This window comes from Cupressus sempervirens, chromosome 10, assembly GCF_028749045.1.
Source record: "Cupressus sempervirens isolate cs-2001-9-10 chromosome 10, ASM2874904v1, whole genome shotgun sequence".
NCBI classification, from domain to species: Eukaryota; Viridiplantae; Streptophyta; class Pinopsida; order Cupressales; family Cupressaceae; genus Cupressus; species Cupressus sempervirens.
Genome location: NC_143127.1, coordinates 149,678,573 through 149,703,917, shown reverse-complemented (window position 1 = coordinate 149,703,917; position 25,345 = coordinate 149,678,573).

Genomic DNA, 25,345 nt, shown 5'->3' with positions numbered 1-25,345 from the left:
GTTCCCCTCCGTTTCTGTATGTTAGTTCTACCCGGTTGGGCGGGTATGAACATTTCCCTATTTTTTGGGATGAGGGTTTGAGATTTTACGCTGTTATGCTGGCCGCTTTTGCATACGGTGTTCGATTCCATTTATTTTTGGATTTTTGGAGTTTTTGAACCCAAAGGCCAAATGGGTTTTAATGTTGAAGTTTTTCCAAAATTTGAGATTTTTACCTCGTTTTTCGTTTTGCCCTGTTTTCTCGAGTTTTCTTGGCACAATGTGGGTCGTGGACTTGGATGATCTGTTTGGATATCAGTCAGACCACTTTTGCACTTTTATGTTACATTGGGATGTGTGTTGCGTCCGTACTCCCAACATTATGTTCAGTTGAGTGATGTTATACTTGTTATTGTTTCTTTTAGACCTTTGCTTTTGTTCGTGAACGCTAGGATTCGTGTAGAATCCATACTCTCAGATTGAGGTCGATTGAGTGAGTTCACGATGTTTGGTCTTGTTACATCATTGGGATTCATGTAGAATCCATACTCTCGGATTGAGGCCGGTTGAGTGATTTCATGATGTATGATTTTATTGGCTTGGGATTCGTGTAGAATCCATCCTTCCTGTGTTGCTTTCAGTTGGGTGTTTTCTTTGCATTGTGTTCTCATTCCTGTCCTTGTGTCATGATCTTCGTGATGGTGGTGCACCACACATGAGTACGTCCGCGTACATTTGTCGAGTGACTTGCGAGGCTCGATCTTTCGTGGTACTTCTGGAAGTTATGATCATTGGGGTTGGGATGGGAGTATGCATGCCCATGGGCACTTGTCGTAGGATGAGCTTGGGTAGGGTAGGGTAGCATATGGAGGGGGCTTCTATCTCGCAGCCTAGTGACCTTAGTCCCATAGGGTTGGCAGAGGAAGTTTTAAATAAGTGATAATTAAAGAAAATGTGTGACTGATAATAAAACTTAAGATAATAAAATGTGTGTGCGGGGCCCTCCGTTGAGGAGTTGAAACGCACGATTCGAGCTTGGACTTGTCGATGCCAAGTGACTCTCCATGATGTCAGCCCCTACTTAGTAGCCTTTTGAGTGTCTGACCAGGACCTGTACTCCTTGCATTGTCTTAGGTTCTTGGTTGCAGCCATCATACTGTCTGGTGTGAGTGTTAGCCATGGATGTTGTGTTTTTTGTGTGTTTGTGATTGGATCATTATCTCCATCAGCACAACGGGTGTGGACCCATGGGTGCCACGTGGTTGGGAGGCGTAGCTACCTTCACCACTGCTAGGGATCGGTGTACAGAGATGATCTTTGTCCTAGTGCTACCGTTGCTAGATGTCTTCACTTGGTACTTTGGGTTCTGGAGTATGCTTTCTTGTGATTTATGCTTTCATTGGGATGCTTGTATATCATGTTTAGATGATGTTAGTTTATTTGACGCATTCCCTTATTATGATGTTTAGCATATGATTAGATGCTGTGAATTGTTGTATTAGCATATCTGTTGCTTATTGTTGTTTAGCATGTGATAGGTGATGTTATCTACTGTAGGATTATCTTATGCTTTTCTACTAGCATGTCAAATTTCCTTATGCTTATATTGTTGCATGTTTTTAGTAGTGACGTCCCTATTATGACAGTACCGACGATTTGGTCAGTGGCTTGGGATGTTACGCGCAGGGGATGGCTAGGACCCACGATGGTCTTATGATGCTATTGACGGTTGGGAGGAACTGCGTACTTAGTTTGGTTGTTTTGTTCCTGAGATGTATTTCTGTACATTGCGATGTTGCTTTTGTTCTCTGCGATGTTTTATTTAGTGTGTTCTTTGCTGCTATAGTTTAGATGGTTTGATGTTCTTCTTTCTATGTTGTTCTTGCACTCAAGTGTTCATTCCTTGAGCCTTTGTGGATCCGATACTCCTTGGTGTGGAGGTTCTTTGCTCTATTTTGGTCCTTTTTGCTTCTGGGAGTGTTTTTGTGTTTCTATGGGCGACATTTGTTCAGCATTGTGCGACATTGATAAAGTATCGCACGCCCATAGAAAAAATGTTGTATGATACTGTAAAGTATCGCACGCATTACTAGAGAAGTGTCGTACGAAACTGGAAGAGTGTCGCACGGCTTTATGAGAAATGTCACGCGATACTTTTCCAGTATCGCACGCCTTCTTGAGAAGTGTCGCACGCAGTAAGGGAGAAGTGTCTCCCTCCCTTAGTAAAAAGTGGTCGCACGATTTTTGTGAAAAACTTGCGCGTGCCATCAGCGGGCACTTTTCTTCATGATCCAATCTTTTTGAGAGTGGTTTTGGAAACCCTTTTGGGCGTTCTTCGACCCTATGCTGTTGCATTTTGTATTCTATCAGTTTCTCTTGAAATTGAGTTTTCGTGTTTCTGTTTTAGTCTCTTGGGGTTTAAAATATATCGTTTAAGTATAAGTTTAAGATATATTTTAATATATGCGACAAATCGTTTGAGATAGGTTTTAGACCTCTCGGAGATAAGTTATGGATTCTAGGAAATTTCAAGGCTTCAGAAATCCAGACTTAGCCAATTTTCAGGGCTTCAGGATTTCAGGCTTAGCCAAATTTTGAGATTCTGCATTTTACCCCAGCTTGGTGTTTGTTGAAGTCTTCCGTTGCAATCTTTATGATCCCTGTATGATGTTGTCTTATGCATTCATACTTGTAAAAAATATATATTTATCTTGGCTTGATTTGAATCCTTGTTTCCAAGCATCTCCGGGCGGGGCATTACATCTGGTATTAGAGCCCATGTTCAAACATTGGGATCTCTATGTTATGTTGCCCTTGTAGTTGTTGTTGCGTTGGTTGAGTGCAAGTGTCTTGGTGAGAACTCATGATCTTGTTGCTTTGGTATCTACTTGTGATGGACTTGCTTGTCCAGTAGAGGCAACTAGAGCAATGTGTGGAGAAGGAAGTGAGTCTTCCTGGCTTTGTAGGTGGGATCATTGTGCCTTGTTTGGTTGGTTGCATGTGTGACCCTTTTTGGATGGAGCCACTGATTGGTGTCCATGTGTTGGCTTTGAGTGCCTCCTTTTGTTCTCCTTGTGGAGTTAGGTGCATTGTTCCTTGCTTTCTCTTTGTTGTAAGTATATAGATGAATCTTATTTGTGATTCTTTATTTTGTTGTTATAATGATGAAATGGTTCCTTTCATTGAAAACGAGTGTTTATTTTGAATCATTGCAAAGTAATAGATTTGCATTATATCCTTGGGTTAATGACTTAAGTCCCCAATCTGATTGTTTCTTAAGCTTATGTAAAACTGTATTAATTTGATGGATATCTAAATGTTGCATTGCATGGAAATTTTTGTTTTTTGCATATGTATGAGATTACTGGCAGTATACTGTTTGATGTGTGTGAGTGTGTTCTCTAACATTGCTAGGAGGATGTATTCCTTAGCATTGTGCAGTGACTTATCCCTCTTGTGTGACTGTACTCAGTCATCACCTATAATGTGATTTGTTTGATGCCTTATTTTATTTGGCTAGAGGTACTTTCCTCTTGTTGTTGGGCTAGCATTGGTTTTTAGTATTTTCCTCTCTTGGAGTAGTCATCAAATTTTATCTATCGCTCTCGTTGTGACAGTTGTCACATTTGACTTATTGTTGAAGTGAGCTCTTTTTTGTACTTACTATTGGAATTGATAATTCTCCCATTTGGGTTTTTTGATTATGTTTCATGATGACTATTCTGGATGTGTTTTATTGCTGCCCAGTTGTGTGTTGTGACTCTATCATGTTCGTCTCAAACCTCTGGTAGTACGTTCAAGGGATAATATCATGGAGAACATGCTAGTGTGTCTTTGTTAGATTTAAAGTTGTTATTTTAATTGAATGGTTTAAAAGATGAGTAAACGTAGTGTATTCTTAAAGAAATTGAAAGGTATGTACTTGTTTTATGGTGACTCTTGGACCCTTGCTTGAAAATCTTTCAGTTTCATTGTGCATTAGTGCTTATATTATGTTTAATTAATGAAATTATGAAAGAAGAGTAATGATGGTTTCAATGTGTGGATTACCTTTCATTCCATGTCTTACGTTGTTTTGGGCATGTGTGCTCTTGTGTGGATTTGGACATTTCGTCCGTTGCTTGTCTTGGTGACCAAGATTGTTGGTTTTTCCTTTGTGGTTTTGTTTTGAGTGGTGACTCAATCGTAGGTCTTAGGTCTCTCTTAGCTTCTTCATGTTGAAGTCCTTGTCGATATCTTTTCGACGCTTCTCAAATGGATTCTATCTGAGTCTGGACATGAAAGCTATGGTTTCTGGAGTTGCTGATTGATGTTCCAAGTATCTTTTTGAGTAGAGGCTAATTCAATCATGACATATCGTATTTATGGCCATTGGAGAAGTTTAGCTCCTCGTGTTATTCATAACAGAAGAGTTATCTTGTCTTCATAATCTACTAGGTACTTGCTGGAGTTCGTGCTTGGGTTTTTGTGTTTCTTATTGCACTGACCCACCCTTGTGAGGTGTAGTGTGGTTTGTGAGCGTTCCTTGTTGTGGATGATGTTGCCTTATCATTTGGGAGTGACTCAATTCTTTGATGAGTCTACATTCTCCTTTCTGGATGTTGACCTTGGCACATCCCCATATTCTTTCTCTCTTGAGAGAGTACGCTAGTGTGGTTATGCCACTAGCTCAGTTAGTGTTCTCTTGTGAGTAAGTTGATGGTTGGGGGAATTGTGAGTTCCCTAATGCATCTTGGGCTAATTTTGTGCAGAGGTTGAGAGCGACTCCCTCTCAGTCCTAATACTCTGTAGTACCCTTCTCCCTAAGCTTATATCTTCATGTGGATTGTCTTAATCAAGTTTTCTCCTCAACCATTGACTTGAGGCTGGAGATTGAGTTTAGCAGTAGTTTGGGTGTAGTTTTCCTAGCATGGTGCTAGAGGGACATGGTATTGTTGGACACATGTTACCATCTCGTGAGTTGGTATGCAGACATTTCGTGATTGTGTCCACTGATGAAAGTCTTTGAACCTTGTGAGAAGGTGATATCTTGTCTGGTTGGGTTGTGTTACCCTAGTTTCCAGTGGTAGTTGAGCTTTTGTGCCATGGTGAGACGTCGCGCTCCTATGCTTGGTGGTGAGTAGTCTTTTGGAGTGTGTCCTTTTGTTGGTAAACTTTCATCCTCTTTGTTCTAAGGGTGAGTTTACGTGGATTCCAGAATGATCATGTGTGACATGATAGTATTCTTGGGAGTTTGGGATGGTTATTCCCCATGTTTCCAACTTTTGTTGGAAGTGCTTAGTGTTTTGACCTAGTTTTGTGGTCATGTGGTTGGTGCATGTTATAGTTGGACACCTGTTGACAAGGTAGAGTGGCTTGTTCCTTACCTTGTATTGTTGTTTTTATGGCTAGTTGGTTTTTCCTAGCGCATAGAAGGTTCCTTGTTGGAGGACCTTGTGTCTGTGTGACACCCATTCTCTCGTGGTTAACCTATTTGGGGGTTAACATATGGTTGGAGAATGTTGGAGTGATTTGGGTTTGACTTGTACAGAGTTGTTGAGTCATTCCTATTGCTCGCTTTTGATTTTGTTCTTGGTGTGTTTGGTTTCTATTCTTGGATTGCAGGATTCCAGGAGTAAGCCTAGTCTTTGGGGTGGATGATGTAGTGCCTCTCCCATTTGACTTTTGTAAGTCGTCCTGATGGATGCAACCTTGATGATCTTTTGTTGTGATGGATCATGATTGTGACCCTGAGTGGTCTACACCGTTGAGGTGTTTGGATTTATGTTTCTTTATCAGTTGTGTTGATTATGCTTTTGACTAATCGTTGAGATTATGATGTGATTTTTGGTTCACTGAGGTTTGTGCCAGTGGTTACCAGGATCGATGTGGTATCATGAGGTTGTTCTATGATTACCCTGAGATGTGTGTAGAGATTGCATTGTGTACTATTACCATGCTACACTGGACTAGGTTCCTATAGCAGTGGTTAGTCATGTTTATGACTGTGTTCGTTTATGTGTTTTAAGTGCCTTATTAAATGCATTAATGATTAGAAATAGATTATTCTAGTTGGATTATTTGGTTATGTGCTGCGGACATCTACCTTGTTATATTTCTGATTAGAGAGATATTTGTTACTCATGTTATGTTTTACATTTGAGATGACCTGAGGGTCAAATGTTACTCTTTGATTCCAGTATCATAGATATTAGACTACTATGTTGTTCAGTTAATCATATTGCATGATGATGTCATTTTGAGATGACAGTGTGTTTTATGATGTTATTTGGCTATCTGGTATTTGGACATACCTCTGATTTCACTATATGATGGATTTAATGCTATGGTTATTTACTTCATTCTTGCGTTGCTATGCCGTTTGCGAACGTGAGTGATGTAAATAGATTATTTTAATATAATTAATTAAATGGTTAAATTAGGTGATTTAATGCATTTATTGCTTCGGCTATGTTATTATATGCAATTGCACTTGATCGTGTTGTTTAGTGTGCAGGATTTATATCCCTGGCAGTGGCACATGGAGTTAGTGATTCAGCCGTTCATATTTTACCAATGTCGTCCTTGTATGTCGATGTATCCTTAATTAAATGTTTAAATTAAACCTTTCAATGATTATTAAATCTGAACTCATTTGCATTATGTGATTAGACCAGTAAGCGTGTCTGTGCATTTAGAGGTTCGCATTGTCGTGAAAGTTGTTAAGGAGATTTATGTGTTTTTGGGTTTTCGGGCTTTTTAATTGATTTATTTTAATTTTTGGCAGCTTTTCCATAGATGAATTCTTATTTATAGGAATAGCCTATTTTTGTTTGAGTCGATTTGGGGTTTTACTGGATTGGCTGGTTAAATGCCCTAATCGATTATTCACCCTAAAAGTGAATAAGTATCCAAAAAGGAATTTAATTCCTCACTTCTCACTTTCAAATGGGAAAGTTGGAGAGTAAAACCCCAAAAATCCTCTTCATGAGGATTTTCTATTTTGTTCGTTGTGGGAGCTACGGGCGTGGGATCGTCGCGAGGTTGGGCTCATTGGATCCGGCTCAGGGAAACCTTAGATTGTCGTGATTTTCAGCTACTTCTGCGGGATATTTATTTTATGGTTCAGATTCCCGTTTTGCCCTTTTCGCTGAGGTAGGGCTTTCTCGTTTTATTGTTTCTGCTCTGTTTCAACTTATGTTTTTAGTAGCCGTTTGTTTGGAGGCTGAGAACTAGTGTTCCCCTCCATTTCTGTATGTTAGTTCTACCCGGTTGGGCGGGTATGAACATTTCCCTATTTTTTGAGATGAGGGTTTGAGATTTTAAGCCATTATGCTGGTCATTTTTGCATACGGTGTCCGATTCCATTTATTTTTGGATTTTGTGAGTTTTTGAACCCAAAGGCCAAATGGGTTTTAATGTTGAAGTTTTTCCAAAATTTGATATTTTTACCTCATTTTGCATGCCGCCCTGTTTTCTCGAGTTTTCTTGGCACAATGTGGGTCGTGGACTTGGATGATCTATTTGGATATCAATTAGACCACTTTTTCTCTTTTATGTTACATTGGGATGTGTGTTGCATCCGTACTCCCGACATTGTGTTCGGTTGAGTGATGCTATACTTGTTATTGTTTCTTTTAGACCTTTGCTTTTGTTCGTGAACGCTAGGATTCGTGTAGAATCCATACTCTCGGATTGAGGTCGGTTGAGTGAGTTCACGATGTTTGGTCTTGTTACATCATTGGGATTCATGTAGAATCCATACTCTCGGATTGAGGCCGGTTGAGTGATTTCATGATGTATGATTTTATTGGCTTGGGATTCGTGTAGAATCCATCCTTCCTGTGTTGCTTTCAGTTGGGTGTTTTCTTTGCATTGTGTTTCATTCCTGTCCTTGTGTTATGATCTTCGTGATGGTGGTGCACCACACATGAGTACGTCCACGTACATTTGTCGAGTGATTTGTGAGGCTTGATCTTTCGTGATACTTCTGGAAGTTATGATCATTGGGGTTGGGATGGGAGTATGCATGCCCATGGGCACTTGTCGTAGGATGAGCTTGGGTAGGGTAGGGTAGCATATGGAGGGGGCTTCTATCTCACAACCTAGTGACCTTAGTCCCATAGGGTTGGCAGAGGAAGTTTTAAATAAGTGATAATTAAAGAAAATGTGTGATTGATAATAAAACTTAAGATAATAAAATGTGTGTGCGGGGCCCTCCGTTGAGGAGTTGAAATGCACGATCTGAGCTTGGGCTTTTCGATGCCAAGCGACTCTCCATGATGTCAACCCCTACTTAGTAGCCTTTTGAGTGTTTGACGAGGACCTATACTCCTTGCATTGTCTTAGGTTCTTGGTTGCAGCCATCATATTGTCTGGCGTGAGTGTTAGCCATGGATGTTGTGTTTTTTTTGTGTTTGTAGTTGGATCATTATCTCCATCAGCACAACGGGTGTGGACCCACGGGTGCCACGTGGTTGGGAGGCATAGCTACCTTCACCACTGTTAGGGATCGATGTACAGAGACGATCTTTGTCCTAGTGCAACCGTTGCTGGATGTCTTCATTTGGTACTTTGAGTTTCGGAGTATGCTATCTTATGATTTATGCTTTCATTGGGATGCTTGTATATCATGTTTAGATGATGTTAGTTTATTTGACGCATTCCCTTATTATGATGTTTAGCATATGATTAGATGTTGTGAATTGTTGTATTAGCATATCTGTTGCTTATTGTTGTTTAGCATGTGATAGGTGATGTTATCTACTATAGGATTATCTTATTCTTTTCTACTAGCATGTCAGATTTCCTTATGCTTATATTGTTGCATGTTTTTAGTAGTGACATCCCTATTATGATAGTACCGATGATCTGGTCGGTGGCTTGGGATGTTACGCGCGGGGGATGGCTAGGACCCACGATGGTCTTATGATGCTATTGACGGTTGGGAGGAACTGCGTACTTAGTTTGGTTTTTTTGTTCCTGAGATGTATTTCTGTACATTGCGATGTTGCTTTTGTTCTCTGTGATGTTTTATTCAGTGTGTTCTTTGCTGCTATAGTTTAGATGGTTTGATGTTCTTCTTTCTGTGTTGTTCTTGCACTTGAGTGTTCATTCCTCGAGCCTTTGTGGATCCAATACTCCTTGGTGTGGAGGTTCTTTGCTCTATTTTGGTCCTTTTTGCTTCTGGGAGTGTTTTCATGTTTCTATGCGCGACATTTGTTTAGCATTGTCCGACACTGATAAAGTATCGTACGCCCATAGAAAGAATGTCCTACGATACTGTAAAGTATCACACGCATTACTGGAGAAGTGTCATACGACACTGGAAGAGTTTCACACGGCTTTATGAGAAATGTCGCGCGATACTTTTCTAGTATCGCACGCCTTCTTGAGAAGTGTCGCACGCAATAAGGGAGAAGTGTCGCCCTCCCATAGTAAAAAGTGTCGCACGGTTTTTATGAAAAACCTGCGCGTGCCATCAGCGGGCACTTTTCTTTGTGATCCGATCTTTTTGAGAGTGGTTTTGGAAACCCTTTTGGGCGTTCTTTGACCCTATGCTGTTGCATTTTGAATTATGTCAGTTTCTCTTGAAATACAATTTTCGTGTTTCTGTTTTAGTCTCTTAGGGTTTAAAATATATCATTTAAGTATCAGTTGATGTATATTTAATTTGTTATACTTAAGATATGTGACAAATTGTTTGAGATAGGTTTCAGACCTCTCGAAGATAAGTTATGGATTCTAGGAAATTTCAGGGCTTCAGAAATCCAGACTTAGCCAATTTTCAGGGCTTTAGGATTTCAGGCTTAGCCAAATTTTGGGATTTTGCATTTTACCCCAGCTTGGTGTTTGTTGATGAGCGGTTGTTTCTTGTGCCCTCATCATGTGCGTTGTCGTTGTTGGCTTTGGTTGTGTGTGTTAGTTTGGTAGTGGCGTTCGGAGATTCGTTGGTTGTCGGGATTGTGTTGAAGTCTTCCGTTGCAATCTTTATGATCCCTGTATGATGTTGTCTTGTGCATTCATACTTGTAAAAAAAAATATATCTTGGCTTGATTTGAATCCTTGTTTCCAAGGATCTCCAGGCAGGGCATTACAAGTCTATTGTGACCAACATGAAGGATTTGTTGACCCTAGCAAGAAAAATCATGATATGAAAACTCCAAAAAGTATTATATGATTTGAAACAAGCCCCTAGAGAATGGTATAAAATGTTGCATACTTATTTGGTGAAAACTGTTTTTGCAAGAACAAATGACAATAGCAATATGTACTTGAAAAGAGAAACTAAGAACAAGATACTGCTAGTTGAAATTTTTGTTGATGATATCGTATTTTGTGGACATGTTTTGTTGTACAGGTTATTTTCTAATGAGATTAAGAAAGAGTTTGAAATATCAATGTTTGGAGAGATTAAATTATTTTTTGGTTTGCAAGTTTATTAGATAAAGAGAGGTATTTACATTACATAATCAAAATATACCAAAGAGATATTAAAGACTTTTGGAATGGAATATTCAAGATCCATTGGAAAACCTATGTGCTCAAGCAAATCAGATATTGTATAGGTCAATGACTAACAAATTGCAATATGTAGTACATAACATACCTTACATTGCATGAGCAGTTGGTATTGTTGCAAGATTTTCTGCTAACCCTAGAGAAAATAACATGATGGATGTGAGAAGGATATTGAGACATCTAAAAGGAATATAAGACTATGGATTATGGTACAAGAAGAATTACATGTTTAAGCTTAAGATTTACACAGATGCTAATTGGGAAAGAAAAATGATGATAGAAAGAGTATAAGTGGATTCTCTTTCTTTCTAGATAGGAGACTAATTTCATGGACAAGAAAGAAGCAAAATTGTATTTCTTAATCTATAATAGAGGTTGATTATGTTGGTGCAACAGTTAATTGTTCAAACATTGCGTGGATCAAGAAATTGTTGAAAGTTATGAAGGAAGAGATTACTAAACCTATTGTGATATATTTTGATAACTCAAGTTCTATAAACATGTTAAAGAATCATGTCATGCACATAAAGACCAAACACATTGTAATCAGGTATCATTACTTGAGAGAGTTAGTACAAGACAAAGAAGTGAGATTGGAGTATGTGAACAGAAAGGAAAAGATAGCCAATATATCCACTAAGGTACTATCTAAGGATTATTTTGTGTATCTAAGAGGTAAGTTAGGGGCCATTACCCTATCTAAAGAAAACTACAAAGAGAAGAAACATTGCATCAATTATTATGATCAAAATATCTTACACATTGATGCAAGAGGTCACACTTTAGGAGCTTCCTAAAGCTGTGAAAAGATGGACAGAAGCATGAGCAAATAAATTTGTAAGTCAAAGATGGAAGAGGGAGTGATATTGCAAGATGAGTTAGAATAGTGACAAAGAGAGGATGATGCGTATAAGTGGATGATGTCTTTGGCATTATTGTCAAAGAGGGAGAGTATGATATGAAGTTACTATCCTATATCTAAAGAGGAAGATGATGCATTAAAAGGAGAGATGTCAAAGAGGGAGTCATCACAAGTGCTAATATAGTTGGTATCACAACTAGTGTCAGATTGATGAATTTGCAATTGGTATCATAGAGGGAGAATTGTAAGAGGTTGTATGGATGAGAATAAGAATGAAACTAAGGGTATTAATGAAGATCTTGAGAAAGCATTTTGCATTTGCATGGTAACTAGAGGTGTTCTCATCAATGCCAAAGAGGGTTGGAAACTACAATTGGAAGAATTATTATAATATCATTGATTTCAAACCTTATTGAGTAGACATTTATTAATAGTGTAGAGTTTCATATCAATTGATTAAACAAGAGGATTTGAAAAGAGAGATAACTAGATAAACTAGTGAAGTTATTGATTAAAGAGGAGCAAGTATGTTAGAATTACAATGGGCACTTGATCATTTAGTCTTTGACAATATAATGTGTTGTTTACCCATTATATGAAGTGAAGCAAATAGTTGAGTTTATGTATAGAAGAGGAGACAATAATTTGAGTAAAACAATAAGATTGACTGAGTGACAGTTTTACAAGGTCAATGAAAGAGTTGAAGTAGAAGATTAAAGAACTTAAGAGTTAGCCAAGAAAATAGTGCCAGCCAACTGATAGTTGTGATTAAGCAAGAGAAAGGAAAAATGAAGTAGCAACCAAGTGTGGTGAAGACCGAGCGAGCCAATGCAAGCAAAAAAAGACAAAACAATAGAGACTAAGCTATACAGTATTGACCAAGCAGAAGAACACAATGATGACTGAGTTTCAACAAAATGATAGTTTGTGAAAGAATCAAGTTTTGAGGCTGACACAGTTGAATTATTGGATTGGTAAAAACATGTGGATGATAAAGATTAATGAGATAGTGTATTTAAGGCACAAATTGAATTTGTTGAGAAATCTAAGGAAAGGATTTAAAGATAATTTTGTAGAAGTTTCAAGAAAGGAGAAGAAGGACAAAAAAATGGACAAATTCAATGAATGTGATCAAACCCTAAGATCTACACTAATGTTTAAGCGGCAAAAGATCAAAGCTAACTATTTAAGGAGGTACAAGGGATGTTTTATTGTTGGTTGGTTCATGGTTGATTAGAAATTTTGTGGAGAACTTGTGAAGAATAGAGTAGTAGAGGAAAAGTGTGAAGATTCGTGAAGTTTGATTGCTTGAAGGGTTTCCAAGAAGATTAGAGATGAAGTATTTAATGAAGTACATTCAATGAACCACAAAATTAATTGAATAGGGATATAAATTTAAAAAGTACATTGTATCTTGACATTTCAAACCTAATTGTACCTTGTAACCATTGTGGTAGTAAAATCCTTTAATCAAGGTTGACCTAATTGTCATTTGTAAATTCTTTAATCAATATGACATTCTAATGGAATGATCTAAAGACCTCTAACAAGGTCACTCCTAAAAGGGTAATTAAATCCTTTAATAGTGTCACACCTAATAGTGTGTTATATAACCTTTAATAGGGTTGGCTCTTAAGCGAGCTCACTTTAGAAGAGTGACAAGTGGTAACATGTTACTTGGTAGTTTTTTCGAAATTGGGTTCCCATGTTAAATCCTAGTGTCATATATGTATGAATGTTATTTTTCATTATGCATGTTATTTATTATTGTTTATGAGTTTGAATAATCTAAATAAAATTATTAAAAGTTGAATTGGTACATCCAGTCCCCTATCCCCTTAGTTATTCTGATCATTCTAACAATATTGGCAACAACTATAGTCTTGAGAAAATATAATTACATGACTTCTCTGAATTAACTCAGAACTACATGAGATAACAAACATCGCATGTAGACTCACCAAAAATCATCCCATAGGATTTGATAGATTAGGTTCAAAAAATTGTATCTTCATCAAAACTCTTTCTACATTGTTCATTAGTAAGAACGGTGTCTAATAAGCATATACATTGAAATTGATGACAAAACACTAATGCCAAACAAAAAAAACAATAATTCCCAGTAAAAATCTCTACTTGATGCAGGAGCATCTTGGATGTAAGGGAAACCTTGCATCACCCAAATATATGTTTGTTTTGCCATTTTCAATTAGGACTATTTCAATATAGAGTATTATTTATGGAAACTTACTATCTTTAGTAAGTGGGTTATATGATCTTGGAATGTTTTGATTTCACAAGTAGAGGTTCATCTTAGTCATATCAACCTGCCAATGGAGTTGCAACGTCATACCATATGTATTGTAGAAGTTATTAAGGTTTTCGAGTACAAAACCTTTGAGTTCAGATTTGAAGTCCTTTGATGCTCCAGAATGAGGTTGTGTCTAGACTAACTGATGCTTGTGTGTGTCATGCAATGTAGTTTAGGAGTTAACAATTCTGAAAAGTACTTATGGTTGAAAATTAGACATGTGATCTCAAAGTTATGGCATTTGAAAGTTCAGGAACCTAAAAACATAATCAGGGTCGACCCTATGTAATAAATTAAGAACTAATTTGTAATTGGATTTTTTTCAGCCTCAAGGGCTAGGGCTAATGTGTAGAATCTTCACATGCAGTGAGAAATTTCCTACATAAGGAAGGCTTGTAGTGATGTTTACGCAATTATGGGTGGTAGTTTGTGGCTCTATGTTGAAGAGTACCATAAAGAAATTGCCCATGAGGGTTTTCATATTATATTCTAGAACTCTATAATTATGTATTTGTAGCGATAATAAGAAGCCTATATTTTATTCTCGCCAATTACTATTATTTGTTTATTTCTATTATGTGTTTGTGGTATTAAGGGGAACACCCTTCATCTCTACCAATATCCCAACAATGGAAACTATTCAAAACTATGTCATCATCAATGGGAAACCTTGGGGATTCTATAAAGTTGGTAAAGGCATTAGACAAGGAGATCCTTTATCTCCTTATTTATTTATCTACTTGTAGAGATTATGATTAAAATATCCTTGAATCTCTCCACCACTAGGTGTATTTAGGGTATCAAACCTACCCCCTCTCTTCCTTCTATTCTGCAATAGTTTTTTGGTGATACCTTATTTTTTGGTAGATCATCTATGGTGGAAGCTAAAGAGTGTATTGGTCTCTTACAAGATTATGCTTTTGCTTCTAAGCAATACATTAACTACCAAAAAAAGAAAAATCTACTTCTTTAATACTAAGGAAGACCTTTAAGCTAAAATCAAGGGAATTCTCAACTATGAAAGTGTCAACCTTCTTGATAACTATATATTCCTCCCCCTCACTATTAAGGAAGCTACCCCACCTTCCAGAATGGTATCCTTGAGAGGATTTAGAAAAAAATGATGGATGGAAAGGTAAGATCCTGAGTAATGTTGGTAAACTTCAATTACTTATTACTTACCTCCAAGATGTTCATGTGTACTTTATTTCCATCTTCACAATATTTTAATCCATCCCTAAAAACTAGAAATAATTCAAATACCCTTTTATGGACTAGTATGGAGGAAAATAAGACAATGGTTATTGTTTATTGGGATACAATTTTCTACAACAAATCTTAAGGTAATTAGGAGTAAGAAATCTTACCAACTTAAATAAAGATCTCATTTCCAAGATGGGATGGAATCTTGTTGTTTATAAGGTGAATTAGTGAGCTATTATAAAAGATAAATACCTTAATCATGGGTGCTTTTATCAAGTTCTTGGCTAAAATGGTCATCTTATAGGTTCTAATATTTGGAACAATATAATCAAGTGCATACCCATTTTAAGATATGGCCCCAAATGGATTATCGACAATGAGTAGACTATCGAATATTAGAATGATAATAGGTTGGATAATAAACCTCTCACAGACACTAATTTTTTTTCTCTATTGAGGCATACCAAGACTACTCTTGAATCCATTGTTGTTGACTACTTCACCCCTAGGGGTGGATGGAAAAATCTTTTGCATCACTTTAATACTAACTCTAATCTCCTTCCTTTGGTTTTGGACCTTCAAATTCTCTTTTCATGGGTAAGAAAGCTTACTAATGAAGCTTTCCCTGTTAAGAGCTATGAATAGATGCAATGGTTAGCTAAACATAGTATTGTCTTTCCTTATAGATCTCTGCTCTGTACCCTCAAATATGATTTTGATCTTACTATTTCCATTTTCTTACTCCATGAGTTTGTTTGTCTCACTCTCTACCTTCATTTTTTAGATCAGCTTGTCTGTTGAATTGCTCCCTTCTATTATTGCATTCTTTGTGAAATCATGCTTCAAACAACAATACTTCACTCTAGTTTCTTGAAAAATCCTCTCTATTGACTTCACAAAAACCTCCCTCATTAACAATGAAGTATGAGTGCCTTTATACACTATGTGATGAAAGGGCATAGTTAACCATAATAAAATCTTGCTCGACTTCAAATTTGACTTTTATGTATGAGTTGTTCACAAAAAACTTGTGACCCCTAACTCTAAGGTCTATACTAGTAGCCCTACTAGTATATCTATGAACTTATGTGTAGCCTTTGTCCATGCTTGCTTCAGTTATTTTTCTCTTTTCTCTTGTCACATCTATTCTAATTGTTCTCTTGCCTTGTCACAACTATGGTGACTCACATCATAGATGATTAGTGATCAACTAACCTTCATGTTTACCCATTAGTGGTGGTATAGACTATATCAACATACATGTGTGTATGCATACCAATTCATTCTTCTACCAGTTCAAATGTTACCTTGTAACAACTCCTTTTCTTCTTTGACCAATTTCTTATCAATGAAAATGCCATCTCACAATCTTCATGCCAATGAGACTTGTAGGATCACCAATCCCCCTTTGGCATAGATGGAAACACCTCTCTATACCATCATCTTGTAAAGCTTACTTATATCTCATTCTATTTGTATTCACATGTCTATACTAGTGGTAAGCATTATTCTAGTGTATGGAATTATTTAAAGTGTCATGAAATACTTATGTCAAATCTCCCCCTAAGTGTGTGTTTCCTACTCTTGTTTTATTCCTTTTCTTGAACCTTTTTCTTTACCTTTGTGTTATTACACTAGTTTCCTCCTACTTCATCAAAGTTCTCCTCCTTTCTTCTTAATTCATCTACCTTAGGGTTTAGCTCCCCCTTTCTTATATTCTTCTCCACTTTATTTCATTCTATCTTTATTCTATCACTCTTTTTTTGTTAGCACCAAGTTCTCCTTCATTTCTTCATCAACTATTTTCTTTTCTTTTCAATTCATCTCCCCCTTTTTCCCTTTCTTTTTTATTTTATAAACCCCTTACACCTTCATCTCCCCCCCTTTTTTTATCAATGACAAAGGGTGCTTTAAGTTTCCAAATACATCATGGTATTGAATCTATGTGTTGGAAAGGTGGACTTCCCATGACTCCTTCATATTAGTGAGTGCAACAGTCTCACTTCTTATATCTGCCAAGATCTCTTTAGCTCCATCTAGAGTATTGATTGGTGCTCTAGAAATTAGTGCTTATGCATCATAAATATGTCTTTGTATGATTCTTGTCAAGGGTGAAAATATACATTGCACTTCCATTAGTTGTATAATTTTCTTTTCCTATTCTTCTTTGGTATGATGAATAAGATGGAGTGTCCCTTGTATCTTGGATAGATAGTTGACTGTAGAGTAGTGACTGCATTGTATGTATTCTTTAATGAATGGAGCTCCTGTTGATCTTGATGAAAGGTTTGTTCTAAGTTCAGTGTGAACAAACATGGATCAGACACCTTTTGTAGGAATGGTGTTGTGGCCTTGAGTGTCCCTATCGTATTATCTTCTATTTCATGTAGAGTGGTCTTTTTAAGTTCTTCCATGTTTACTAGCTACTATACCCTTATTGCTTCCAACTTATTTTCAACTAGATCTTCAACACTACCTAGTTCTTCCTTGATATTATCAACCAAGATAGTAAGTTGGCTGACTAGATCTATATTAGGATCATATGTTGCATCAAGGGTTAATTTTGTAATTATATCTATATCTACTACCAATTTTCTTTCCCTTTGTTGTTTCTTTCTCTCTATATTGAGCTTCTTGCATCTATTTAGGAGTTGTTTGTATTCTTTGATCTCATCTTGATCCATGTCTTTCATCATTGGCTTCTTCAAAGCAATGATGACATCTAGAGTCTTTTTTCTTCCTCACTCTTTGCATCATTTTCAAATAATTTTTTTCCATATTCACAAATAGAAGATGATGAGGATGATGATGAAGATGTCAGCATGTATCTTCTTGGTCTTCTTGTCTTCCTTGCATGTTCTTCTCCATTAGTCTTAGACATATTTATGCACTTCTTTTAATCTTATATCCAAGTGTATTTCTTTTTGACAATTTGAATATCAAGGATGTTGGATCTACTATCATTTTCTCCACCTCCTCATATTGCACTTCTTTCACTTTAACATCAAATGTATGTTCCTCTCCAATCATCTATTGTACTTGCTCCATTTTTTGAGACTTTTCCTTTGAAGGTTCTTCATCCTATACCTGTATAAGTTTAGGTGATTTCTTTTTTGTCCTTATCTAGTGAGAATTCAAATATATTTGTTACCCTGATGGTCTCATTGATCTATTTCTAAGTCATCTCTACTATTGACTTCACTTTTTCTCCACTGCCATGGCTATTGTCATGTGTGTATGGTGAGGTGTCTTCTAGTTCAATGTTTACAGTTTCAGCTGTAGATACATTCTCCTATATTTTAGGTTCTACATATTCTACTAGAGTCACATCAGTTTCCTCTTGCATGCTTTCCAATTGTGGCTTCTCCTCTCTTTACGGATTTAGATAATTCCTTGTTGCTTCCTTGTGGTTGATAATTCTTGACATACCTATCTATGTCATGAACAATATATTTCCATTTTTGAACTATACTTGTTTGAGCTTGATTGATAAGACCGATTATGATATCAATCATGTCCTTGGTAGTACTAAACTTTCCTTTTTCTACTTATATACATCATATTTTGTGTGTTTCTACCATGTTTTGCCTCATTTTTTACAAGGATTTGTCTACCATTTTTAAAACAAAGTGTGTTTCTATGCTCCATTTATCATTGAGTATCTTGCTTAACTATTTGGGTATCCATGCTCCAATATGTTATGGTTTCTCACCAGCTTCTCTCATACTTGTAAGTACTTCTCTTATGGCTTTTTTCTTATTATCCTTAGAGAACTTAGAAAACCTATTTCTCAATATGAAGTAATTATCCTTCTTAAAAATTGTCCCTACAATTACATTAATAGAAAGTGGTTTTGATTTCTTCTTACCTTTCTTAAGTGTCTTTTCTACATCAACTACTATTGTTGACTCTGCATCTTTTGTGTTTGTCTCAGTCTCCGATGAGTCTTTTTCTTGTTGTTCCTATGGTGACCCTATCTCCTCCTCTTGTGATTTAGACTTGTGTGGGGATCTTCTTTCAATTTTAGATTCCTTTTCCTCCATAGTCATTACTTTAACTAATGCTTTCTTTGATGTTCTTGAGAATTGGCTTCTTGTTACCCTCTATGGGGCTCTTTACTCATCTTTCTTCTTCTTTGTGAGAATTTTATTTCTTATTTATGTACAGGTACCAAACCTTGGAAAAATTGACCTTTCTTCCATTGCCAATACCCATTATATATATGGTTTTTCTTCTTCTTCCTTAACATTTTATACAAAAGGTGTCAACCAGGGTGTCCTTGGTTGAACTAGACACATGATATACTTGTTTGTACTTGCAAAAATATATCATTCTTAGATATTCCCACGAACTTGTGGGAATCCTTTCTTGTTGGTGCATTTCTTTTTGAAAATCCTTGAAATACTCTTATAGCATGACATTTCCTTTGCCATCCAATTTCCTATAGAGTTTACTTATGTGTGTGGTTATAGGTTGGTCTTCTCTCCACTTGCATAGTGGGGACCTTTGGAACTCTTCTCCAAGATAGAAAAACATGCAGCCCAAAATTGAACCAAGTCTTAGGGTTTGATCTTTGTGATCATTCATTATTTTAGCTAGTTTCTCCATCATCTACCTATATAGGTATCTACAAAGATCAATCAATAGCTTATTATGGATAATTTGAAATGCCCCATAGCCTATGTTGCTAAGGATTTAGCTTTCCTTGCTAGATTGGCATAGTTTATACTACATTACCATGGACAAAAATATTATCTTCAGGTCTGGAATCTCATTCATTGTATATACCATTACATCCTGGGTGAGTTTCCCTTCTATGATGGTAACCACTTTTTTTGTCGACACAACATTTATGAATAGGTCAATTCTAGTCACACTAAATCCAATTACCCTTGTACCAAGGTCTTTGTAATATTATAGGGTTTATAAATCCACATGTATTGTTCGTGGACTCATCTTAGAAAAAATCTTACCCATTCTTCTTGGAAGAAATCAAGGATGTCTACCACTCTATTTTGCATAGACTTCTTTAGATCTTTCTGTCCATCCTACAATTTTCTTTCTAAGATTATTGAGCTATATAAATTGTGTATTTCCTTATTATCCAAGTCTTGTACCTTGACCTCTAGGTATGAGCTTAGGTCTTGTCTAAGAGAAACATCACCATGTAGAGATGACAATCCTATCTCATCTTTCAATACTTTCCTTTCAATATTATGCACTCATAATCTGGATGATCGCTTTCTTTATTGTCAATCAAATTAATCTTGTTTACTTCTTGAGCCATTGTGCTCCTACTTCCTTGTCTAATAGCTTGGGTTGTGAAAAAATTATTTTGTGACTTGTTGTAGGTTAACTCACAATTTTGAGACTAGAGTTTCACAATTTTGAAAGCATAAGTGATTTCGATCTTGCGAAGTGATCAATGATTTGCAATGCACCTACTTATGCAATGGAATTGTAATGTTATGGTTACAAAAATTATCAAAAGATTTACTACCATGGGACATAAGCCATTCATACTTTTGATTTTCCTTGCAATGGTCACTTTTTAGCCTTTATTATGTGATCAATAGGTTGAGCTTGCTAGTTAGTGGAATGATCTCTTTAGCATCATTGCTCCTCATAATATGACTTATCGATTTAGACTAGGGCACTAGTTTTGTGATTTGTTCTTTTCTTTTCTAACCTCTCTAAGCTTTGTTGATCTTGCTAAAGTCATTCTCATTTTGCTCCACTATTTTTCCCTTATCTTTGCCAACATGAAACTTGTTTTTTGGTTATCTACTACTTTTTCAATCTCTTGCAAGATGACTAATTTTTTGGTACTTATATCATGTCACTCTGGTACCTTCCATGGTTTGGTGTTGTACCTTTGATTCATCCTTAGCTTGCAATGTGTCATTGGATACCCTTTATTCCCATAGGTCATCCAAACTGGTGCAGGAAACCTTTCCCTCCTAGTGGGACTCATTGCCTTTGGATATAATTGGTTGGATCTTTTTCTTGCTTTGTAATCCTCCACTTTATGTCCATACTTGTTTTAATAGTAGAAACATCCATCTATTCTTTTCTCGTTAAAGTGAGATATGTTTTGTTGTGTTGTATGGCCATAGAGATGGCAATTGTTGTAGTACATGTACATGGTGATTCACATATTCAAGGAGCATTAGTTTTGAAGGTGTACAAACTATACCAAATCTGAATGTCTAAACACTAAGATTGAACAAATAATAACCTTTAAAGACTGTCCCTTCTCTCCCTAACTAAAATGGCTAAAATGGCCCTCATAGAAGCATCTTAGTGATAGTTCTAAGCGGGAAATGACATAATAATGCTAAATGAATGTGGATCTATCAATTACTATGTGAATCTAGACGTGAGATTGATTGATTAGATAGAGGTGAGATGAAGAAACTGACAAAATATGATTCTAAACATGATAATAAACTATGATAATGCTAAATAAATGCTATGATATCTTAACCAAATGTTGTGATAAATTCTCTAACTTAATGTAAAAACAACTATAATATGTATGCTTCTAGAATTGGGGGCCCTTTGCTCTCAATTTTGCCTCCTACTTATAGGATTTTGGAAGGGGTAAGGCTAAAAATTTTGGTTTTACTTTTTTACTAAGAGTAATGGTGAAATTAGAAATATCTCATAAAACCCCAAGAGGAAAAGTCCAACAGACTTGAATTGTGAGGATAAATAAACTTTTTCATTTCTTTTTAAATCCAAAAAAGATGGAGTTTCACTTTTGAGAAGATAATGACTTTATTTAATTTATTTAAACTTGCATTTATTTTCGATTTTTGACTTTTTCTTTTTCATTTGATTTTTTGATTTTTCGATGATTTATTTGATTTTGATTTAATATTTAATTTTGATTTTATTTTTTATTAGATTTAGCGATTAATTTCTGAATTGATTTTAATGCCAATTCTAGGGTGTCTATAAATGCCCCTCTTTGAGCTACTTTGCGAAGCATATTAGTTCAAAAAAAAAAAATTTAAATCCATTTTTTTAACTCATTTTGTCCTCTAAGTCCCTAATCACATATGATCTGATAACTTTGATTTCATCATTGTACCTTTTTGTTGATGATTTGATGATGATGTCCTTGTGTGATTGATTGATTGATGATGATATTTGCAATATTTGCAATATTTTGTGTTGAAAGCATGAATTTTTAAAAATACTCAAAGTAGATGCCCTAGTGTAGATGACTGGGTGATTTTTGTTGTATATCCACATTTGAATGATTATGTGATGAATATAGGATAGTTTGGTGCCCCCTCATAAATGAAATTGAAATAGGTGCCAAAGGTGTCGATAAGGTAAAGACAATTTCAATTTTATTTCTGAAAAATATGATGCTGTAGAAAATAATACCCAAAAATGATGTGTGTTGATCAATCTAATAGGTTGGATATGATAGGATATTCCCTACTCAAGATATAAAGGTAGGGAAATAGTGATTGGTTCTTGATTGAACCATTAGCAGATTAGTTAAAAGTGGCAATCATAGATTGATGAAAAATGATCACTTTAGAAAGATTGAGTGATATTGTTGTTTTGGTGTGTAAGTATGTGTGAGGACATAAATTATGTGTCTTTGAACTCTACCCATGGACATTTGAGCTCAAAGAGCAATTATCTATTGGGGAGCGATAGTTGATTGATGATTGTGAGTTGGGATACTTTCAAGACATGTCCCAAATTTGAGTGAACCGGGGGCTACTAATAGTTATGGCGTAGCATTGGTTCAAGTGCAAAGTATTCCACATCAAGCACAAGGTGATGGTTTTGGTGCAGATAATGCCAGATCAGTCACGGGGTGATGGTTCTAGTGCCCCTGGTGATGGGATTTAGTGAGCACCCACCCAATGGAGGCAAATTGTTTTTGAATATGGTGGCATTATTATTTTCATTATTATTGATATATCATTGAGGTACTTTTTCTGGACCTCACATTTTATGATGATATGCATCTACATGATGGATGGTCTATCTTTACATGCTTACAAATATGTTTATTGATGTGAGGTGATGTTGTGTTTAAATTTTCTATGATGCATATGTGATGTGAGAATAGATGGTTATGATGTATGGATGTAGGATTGGAAGAAAATGCATATAATAGAGGGATAAATATGATATGTGAAATGGTAATAATTAGAAATGCATTAGTGATGGATATGGTAAAAATGTTCTTGATATAATGAAATGATGTAAGTATGTAAATGAAAATAGGATGTAGGCAGATAAAATGCAACCTAATGATATAATGAAATGAATCATAATTTATCTAATGATCAATAATGCCTTGGTCATGGAAATTTGAGATACAAGTGCTACCTAAATGATGTGATGCCATAGGCAACATAAAGTTTGAGATTCAAATGCAATGTGAGAAAATGCAATATGATTGATACAAAAGTCATTAATTCTTGATCAAGATCATGATTATTTTGATGTTTTACTGTTTTTGCATTTTTTATAGTGTGAAATATTTTTTGAAAGGCTCGGTGTTTGTCCTTTGCAAGAGAAATCTAAATGCCAAATTTTTGTCCCAACCTATGGAGAAATGTTATAGACAGGAGGCAAAACTGAGAACAGGGATAATGCAAATTGTAAAATGGATGGATGCACCTAATTGTCACTTTTCATTTAAGAATATGCTTTTAAAGCTTCATCATTGGGCATAGAAAAAATATGATAAAGTACAACCACCACTAGTTCAACCACGATAATATGAATGCTTAATTAGTTGGTGTAGAAATCAAAATGAAAACCGTACATGTGAGCCAAATATCTTCAATAAACACAACCTATTAGAGATAATATTTTCAAATGTACACTAAAGACAAGGAGTAATGAAATAAACATGAAAATAAAGGTAGTCATTTTTTCATCCTGACATCTCTAGTCTCAAACATCATTGAGTTGCTTGAAAAGCATGACTATGGAATGCAACATATCATGTAATTACTACATGTCTCGTAATCATACATCAATGTGGTTCTCTACATATAACAAAGTTTGTTGGTACCACAATGTAAAGTTGTGTGGTAAGTCTATACCATAAAGGTGTGTTTGTGCATTATGCTAGGTGTTCAAGTCCAAGTCATAGGCAGAGTCAAAAAAACACCATTTGTGTGTCATTATGTGAAAGTATAAGATCCCATGTGTGGATGTCGACTCAAAGCAATGTTAGTACTAGGACATAAATAGTTGTATACCACCATGGTAACAATGCATATTCTAAATTATAGGATGGCAAAATAGGAAAAAAATATCAAGGTAATCAAATGCTCCAAACAGTAAAGCTCTAGAATGTGTCTATAAATAGGAGATGAGAGGACTGGTTGTAAATCACTAATCTTTAAAAAGTATTAAATCTAGTACCAAAAGAATAGTTGGTGAAATAAAATGTGTGAGTGCCAATGGTTGGCTCACAAGATTTGTCGAAGAAATATGTTGAGAAGGTTGAGACTAGCATTAGAGGACATGGGGAAGATGAAGGGAAATGTTTGGCGTAAGGAGGATGGGTGAGGCAAAGGAAAAAGGTGAAACATTAGCATTGTGTGTCGGGTGAGTTGGTTAGTCAACTTCAGTGCTAGATACTGGATCATAATCCTATTGGGGTTAGTCAGATGGAGGCTACATAGAAGTAGCCTAGGGGCTCAAAAGTTAGAGTGAAAGAACCTCCCTTGCCAGCTTTGTTAATGTTGTTAGGGAGTGTAGTGCATCTCATGTTTCAAGAGGAATTGGATGTTGAGTCATCGACTCAGGAAGAGCTAAGTCAACTTGGGGTGACAAAAATCACCCAATATCCATCAACAGGTGTAGAGGAGGGGGGATCTCCTATGGGAGTAGGAGAAAATATGCATAGGGAGATTGGTAATATCAGTAGATGTGAGGCAACGAGCATGGCGAAACAGCTAATTAGCCTTGGGAGGCCTATGTAGGGGCCAATAGGTGAGGAGGGGGTGTATTTGGGTCAGCTAGACCAAGGGCCTATGCTTAATAGTGTGGCACAACTAGGGCATGGAGTGGAAGAACTACGAAAAGCACTTACAACATAGAGAGTCCAGGCTGAGAATGTGGAACAAGGAGTCATGTTTTTATTGGGTTTGACTGACAAGGTGTATGAGGATGGGGCACAAGTAGAAGTGAGGTGCCTAGAACTAGTGTTAAATGAAGAATGAGCCTGGGTGTAAGCTATGGAAGCTACATAATGGATGGAAAGATCATGGGAAGAAGGATATGAGCCTGGGGCACAGGCTGAGTGAGCATGAGCATAGAGACTAAGGGATGCATTAAGGACGATGCAAGTGGGATTGGATAAGAGTCCTTTGAGGATGCAATATCAAAGACTAATGTAGTGTCTATTAAGATTCAGGAGCATTTTGCAATGAGCAAGGCTTAGGTGAAGCAATATCAAACGTGACTCGATGAGGCTAAGGACAACATAGAGTGCT